Source organism: Octopus sinensis, linkage group LG9 (assembly GCF_006345805.1).
Source record: "Octopus sinensis linkage group LG9, ASM634580v1, whole genome shotgun sequence".
Lineage (NCBI taxonomy): Eukaryota > Metazoa > Mollusca > Cephalopoda > Octopoda > Octopodidae > Octopus > Octopus sinensis.
This window is the reverse complement of record NC_043005.1, coordinates 79891144-79897776: the sequence shown is the minus strand read 5'-3', so window position 1 is coordinate 79897776 and position 6633 is coordinate 79891144. Positions and strand designations below refer to the sequence as shown.

At 36.5% G+C, this 6633-nt stretch overlaps 2 non-coding genes across 2 annotated transcripts; one reads left to right on the top strand and one right to left on the bottom strand.

Annotated features, from left to right (window-relative positions):
• Positions 1-4512: 4512 nt before the first annotated feature.
• Trnak-cuu lies at positions 4513-4585 on the bottom strand. The gene has a single exon. It is a non-coding gene; the product is annotated as a tRNA-Lys (tRNA).
• A 1660-nt stretch (positions 4586-6245) lies between these two features.
• Positions 6246-6318, top strand: Trnak-cuu. The gene has a single exon. It is a non-coding gene; the product is annotated as a tRNA-Lys (tRNA).
• Positions 6319-6633: the final 315 nt, after the last annotated feature.

Below are 6633 nucleotides of genomic sequence, written 5' to 3'. Positions count from 1 at the left end.
TCAGAATATAAATTCAGAAGAATTGACGCTAGGGATTTTTCCAGCGCATTAGCGGTTGCACTAACTCACCGTATTTGAAGCTTTATATGTTACCGTATTTTCTTTTCTACTCTAGGTACAAGGTCCGAAATTTTGCGGTAGGAGAGGGCTAGTTGATTAAATCGACCACAGTACACAACTGGTACTTAATTTAACGTCCCCGAAAGGTCATTTACAGCAACCCCAGTGCTCAACTGGTACATGTTTTTATCGACTCCTAAAAGACGAAAAAAAAAAAGCGAAAAGTCAACCTCTACGAAATTTGAACTCGGAACGTAAAGGCAGACAAAATACCGTTAAGCAGTTTGCCCAACGTGCTAAGGTTTCTGCCAGCTCACCAACTTATATTACCGTATGTTAATGTGCATAAGAACCCCCTAATTTGGGGGGCTTAAAATTTAGAAAAAATTGTTTCGTAAGGGATTATAATACTATCCATGTATAAGAAACTCCCATATTTTTTTAACCTAATTTTTGACAAAAAAAGGGTTCCTTATACACGTTAAAATACGGTAATTCTAATATTAATTATTTCTGATATAAAAAGAAGGCCACACACTTAGTGGGGGGAGAAGCGTTCGATAATATCGATCAAAGTATTTAACGAGTGTCGATCAGGAAACGATTTTTCGTTTCGTGTCAAATCGATATAGAACTTATGTGAGAGTACAAGTGTACTGAACGTGAATGAAAGGGTTAAATTAAAAGTTCTGGACAGCAAAAATATTATTATAAAATGTAGGGTAAAACATGAATGTTATAAATATTCGAAATAAATATTTGTGCTCGCTGTCAAGTGATTCTGTTCATTTCTGAGGCAAATCAATTAAATTCTGTTAGTGTATATTGGTAGTAGTAGTAGTAGTAATAGTAGTAGTAGTAGTAGTAGTAGTAGTGGTGGTGGTGGTGGTGGTGGTGGTGGTGGTACGGGTAGTAGAAATAGTAGTAGTAGTAGTAGTAGTAGTAGTACTGATGCTGGTGGTGGTGGTGGTAGTACGAGTAGTAGTAGTAGTGGTGGTGGTGGTGGTGGTACGAGTAAAAGTAGTAATAGTGATAGGAGGACGATTAGAAGGAGAAGGAGGTGTACTAGTACAAGTAGTGGCAGTAGTAGTGGCAGCTGCAACAGCAGCAGCAGCAGCAGCAGCAGTAATAGTAGTAGTAGTAGTAGTAGTTGTAGTAGTAGGACATGCACTGTAACAATACGCCGCTGCATCCACAGTTTGTTGGTGATTTTCTATTACACCTGGCGGATGAAGACTGCCCCATCGGGCGACAACCCTCCAGTCTATGGGTCTGTTTTGAGCAATGCTGCTAAATTCACCGGACGCAGTAAAGGCGGTGCACCAGCATGGTCTCAGCCTCTAGCTGAAGGCCATAAAAATATATATGTATATATGAATGTGTGTGTATGTATATATATATATATATATATATATATATATATTATATATATATATATATACGTGTGTGTGAGTGTGTGTGTGTGTGTGTGAATATGTATGTATGTATCAGAAGTGGATGTGTGGTAAGAAGCTTGCTTCCAAACCACATGGCTCCGGGTTCAGTCCTACAGGGTGACATCTTTGGCAAGAGTCTTCAACTATAGCCTCAGGCCGACCAAATCCTTTTGAGTGGACATGGTAGATGAAAACTGAAAGAAACCCGTCGTATATATATATATATGTGTGTGTTTGTGTGTGTGTGTGTGTGTGTGTGTGTGTATGTGTGTGTATGTATCTGTTTGCATGTGTGTGTCTGTTATTTGTGTCTTTGTTTGAACCCCAGCCATCGCTTGACAACCGATGTTGGTGTGTTTACGTCTCTGTAAATTTGCGGTTCGGTAAAAGTGACTGATAGAATAAGAACTTGGTTTACGAAGAATAAGCCCTGGGGCCGATTTGTTCGATTAAACCCAGAGCTCCAGCATGACCGCAGTCAAAATGACTGAAGCAAGTAGAAGAAATATATATATAAGTAAAAAAATATACAAACTGGGACAAATATATATATATATATATGTAAAAGTAAAAAAATATAGAAACTGGGACAAGAACGTGAAACACCTAGAAGACGACACAAGAAAACACAGGACGGGACACTCGAAGACCTCAATCATCAGTCAAGAACCGGATCATCTTCGCAATTTCGGCTGATTAATCAGCCCCCTCTCCCACGTTTCTCTGCCTCTCATACCTTACACTCCCCTCGATCTGTCTCTTTCCCTCTCTTTCTTCTCCTTCCTTGTTCCCCTTCTCTCTCTCCTCATCTGTCCCTTTCTCTCTTTTGTCCCCATGTGACCAGCCAGCCACTGCTGCTTTGCCTTTTCGCATCCAGCAGTCGTTGTAGAAACACGTATTTGTTTGTTTCCCGTGGCCTAAAGGTACTCTTCTACTAGCCAGCCCCAAACTCAACTCGTCCTGTCGAAAGACCCTTGTCCTGACGTCCTGGTCTTGTTTTTATCCTTTCCATTATTGTTTTTACGTATTTGCATTCTTATTCGTGCTTTCTTTATTGTTTTCACGTATTTTTGTATTTTTATTCGTGTACATCGTCCGTTTTCCGTCCTTGTGTTGTATACATTCGAGGCTTTCTTCCAAGGGATCTAATGCACTTGGCTTAGATTTCTCTTGGTGGCTGCCCAGATCGGAGCAATCTCAAGATTAATCAGCCGAAATTGCGAAGATGATCCGGTTCTTGACTGATGATTGAGGGCTTCGAGTGTCCTGTCCTGTGTTTTCTTGTGTCGTCTTCTAGGTGTTTCACGTTCTTGTCCCAGTTTGTGTATTTTTTTTACTTTTACATATATAATGGCGGCTACGTACCCACTATTTTCATTATATATATATATATATATGTGTGTGTGTGTGTGTGTGTGTGTGTGTGTGTGTGTGTGTGTGTGGTGTTTGTGTGTGTGTATATATTCAGTGACCTGAATAATAATAATAATAATAATAATAATAATAATAATAATAATATAATAATAATAATGAAATAATAATAATACCTTAGGAATGAGAACCCAGGTTCGAAATTTCCCAAAGACACCCGATGTAGCAGAAACGTTGTGTTAACAATGTAAATGTAAACGTAAATAATGTAAATAATGTACTTACTCACTTACTTCGAAACTGATGTCCTTGTACATGATTGGGTACGATGTAATCGGCTTAACCTCACCCCGAAATTTCTGGTCTTGCGCTAAAATATGAACCCATTTATTATACCTGTGTTTGTTTTCGTATTAAGAGTGAGAAAATCGACTTTGTAAAACCTTTTGGATCTGGATTGGCACTTGTGATTAGATGTTTAACCTTGGCGAATCACAATTGTTTTAAACCGGGTATGTAAAAGCCAATGTATTCTTTTAGATTTATATTATTCTAATTAGTCATTTCAACGTTGCTATGCTGGAGCAATACCTTTAGAGCTTAATCTATTCTATCGATCCTTCTATCTTTCTTAAATATGTATTTCTTGAACTTAAATATATACATGTCCTTTTTCTTTTAGTCTCTTACTTGTTTCAGTCATTTGACTGCGGCCATGCTGGAGAACCGCCTTTAGTCGAACACATCGATCCCAGGACTTATTCTTTGCAAGCATAGTACTTAATCTATCGGATCTCTTTTTGCCAAACCGCTAAGTTACGCGGACGTAAACACACCAGGATCAGCTGTCAAATGATGTTGCGGGGACAAACATACACACACACACACTCTCTCTCTCTCTCTCTCTCTCTCTCACACACACACACACACACACCACATATATATATATACGACAGGCTTCTTTCAGTTTCCGTCCTTCAAATCCACTCACAAAGCTTTGGTCGTCCCGAAGTAGAAGGCATTTGCCCAAGGTGCCACGCATTGAGACTGAATCCGGAACCATGTAGTTGGTAAGCAAGTAACTTACCACACAGCCACTCCAGCACCTATATATATATATATATGTGTGTGTGTGTGTGTGTGTGTGGTGTGTGTGTACCGTTGGCGATTTTTTTCCTCTATCTTCCTTTCTCTGGATCTTTCCTTCTCCTATGTTTCAGACGAAGAGCTCCGCTCGAAACGTTAAACCCTCCTACTTTCCTTCTTTCCTGAGCGTCCAATAACACTATACTTGTTCCACGTCCTCGCGTTGTGTTTTTTTTGTGCTTTCTTGTTGGAGTAACTATATATATATATATATATATATATATATATATATATATATATATATGGGTGTGGTATTTGTTTCCTAATACCACTTGACTATTGCTGTTGGTTTGTATATGTTCCCTAACTTGGTGGTTCGACAAAAGAACCTGACAGAGAAAGGACCAAGTTTAAAAAAAGTAGGTAATGGAGTCGATTTGTTCGAGTGCACCTTTCATAGCGGTACCCCAGCATGGCAGCTGAACCGAAGACCACTTAAAAAACAGAATTTTTTTTTTCGGCTACACAGAGCCTAAAAGAAAACGTAATAAAAGAAGTACGCCCAACGTGGGGCTCGAACACACGACCCCGAGATTAAGAGTCTCGTGCTCTACCGACTGAGCTAGCCGGGCTGCTGACGTTGATGTCTTATATAAAGTGACTTGTAAGAACACTTTAGCATCAACCGGAAAAGCTTTATTGATAAATTTTAACGTGAGTTTATATTTACTAAACATTTCAAGGGAAAAAGATTGAACGAAAGTTCGTAGTCACTATAAACCTTTTTCTCGTGAAAGTTTACCATACACACACACACACAAATATACATATTAATAATATATATATATATAATATATATTATATTATATTATATATATATATATATAATATATATGTTTATAAATATATATATGTATATATATATATATATATATATATATATATATTAATATAACAAAGTAAGATAGGGGTTATGAAGGTAACCCACTATGGGATATCAGTTATCCAATATACTGCTGGTATAGTAAATACATAAAGGCTTATAAATTGCAATGCAAATAATTCATTTATTGTATTGAATGGGTGAAGGTAAAAAATATTTTACCGTAAATTCATAATACAAATAAGAAAATGGAGGAACAAATTCATTTCGATCATCAACTTACGGATATTACAATTTCATATTATTTATTAATTATACAAATAAGAACATGAAAATCGAACAAAACAATATACATCAATATGCAAATCAATAATAAAATAAAAATAGTACAAATAAACTGCTCCTTACAGCTGTTTCAGCCTATGGTCAAGAGACAATCCAACTTAAATTGCCCATATATGCCATTGTAGTATAGTCTTATGCATTAAAGATTATATTTGTCTGTTTAAATAGCCAAAGGCCTCGTCAGAGGATATACATAACTCTAAAATAATAATAATAATACTGATATATAAAAAAAACATGCTTCCCTTACTATCCAATAAGAACAAGAAAATAAACAAGACAGATACTCAAAATACATATATATATATATATATATATATATATATATATATATACATACATAAACACATATATACATATAAAATCTACAAATATACATACATATACACACATAGGCAAATCGTACATATTAATCACATGTGCAAAAACCATGAAGAACAACATTGAACAGTATATTACATTTCATTGGATTATCATGCTTCGTATAGTTCAGTAAGTGCATTCTAACGTAATATACTACCATTTTTTACGAAACCAACAGTAATGTTGTTTTAACGGTAATACTAAACAACGTAACAAAATTCATGAAGCAAGGTACCAAGTATAAATGTTCACACTTGCACATATATGCACAAACAAGATACTTGCGTATGAATATATTATACAAACATAATTTAAGTAGTACTTAACGCATCCGCTAACACGAATAGGCTAAATTCAAGCATCCAAAGCATTCAGTCCGAATTACAAGTCCAGGTAATGTCCATTCCACAAAATATAAGTCCCCGTTTTATGCATATTAGGTTTCACAGTGCTTACATTCCTGTTGTATGGATACTAACGTATATATCCGCAAAATCAAATAAATTTAGTTTTTAAAACTAAACTCCATGTCCCACATCCATACTTCAACGCAAACCTTGAACTAAATTTAACTGGAACATGGACTTTAGTTACTACTATTTTTAGGAAATATGGGGGTCTATAAAAAATATTGAGAAATCCTTCAACTTAATGTTAAGATATTCTCATATATAGTTCGATATAAGCCAAAAGCACCAGCAGCCCGGCTAGCTCAGTCGGTAGAGCACGAGACTCTTAATCTCGGGGTCGTGGGTTCGAACCCCACGTTGGGCGTACTTTTTTTATTAGGTTACATTTTTTGCTTTAGGCGCCTCATGGTAAAGTAAACAAGAAGCTGGCTTTGTAAGCAAATAGTTTTGGGTTCATTCACATTCCGCGGCACTTTGTGCAAGTGTCTTCTACTCTAGCTCAGAGCCTACGAAGCCTGTGAGTAGATTTTGTAGTCGAAACTGTGGAAGATCGTCATATATATTTATATATATACATATATATATATTTCTTTACTACTCACAAGGGGCTAAGCACAGAGGGGACAAACAAGGACAGACAAGCGGGTTAAGCCGATTACATCGACCCAGTGCGTAACTG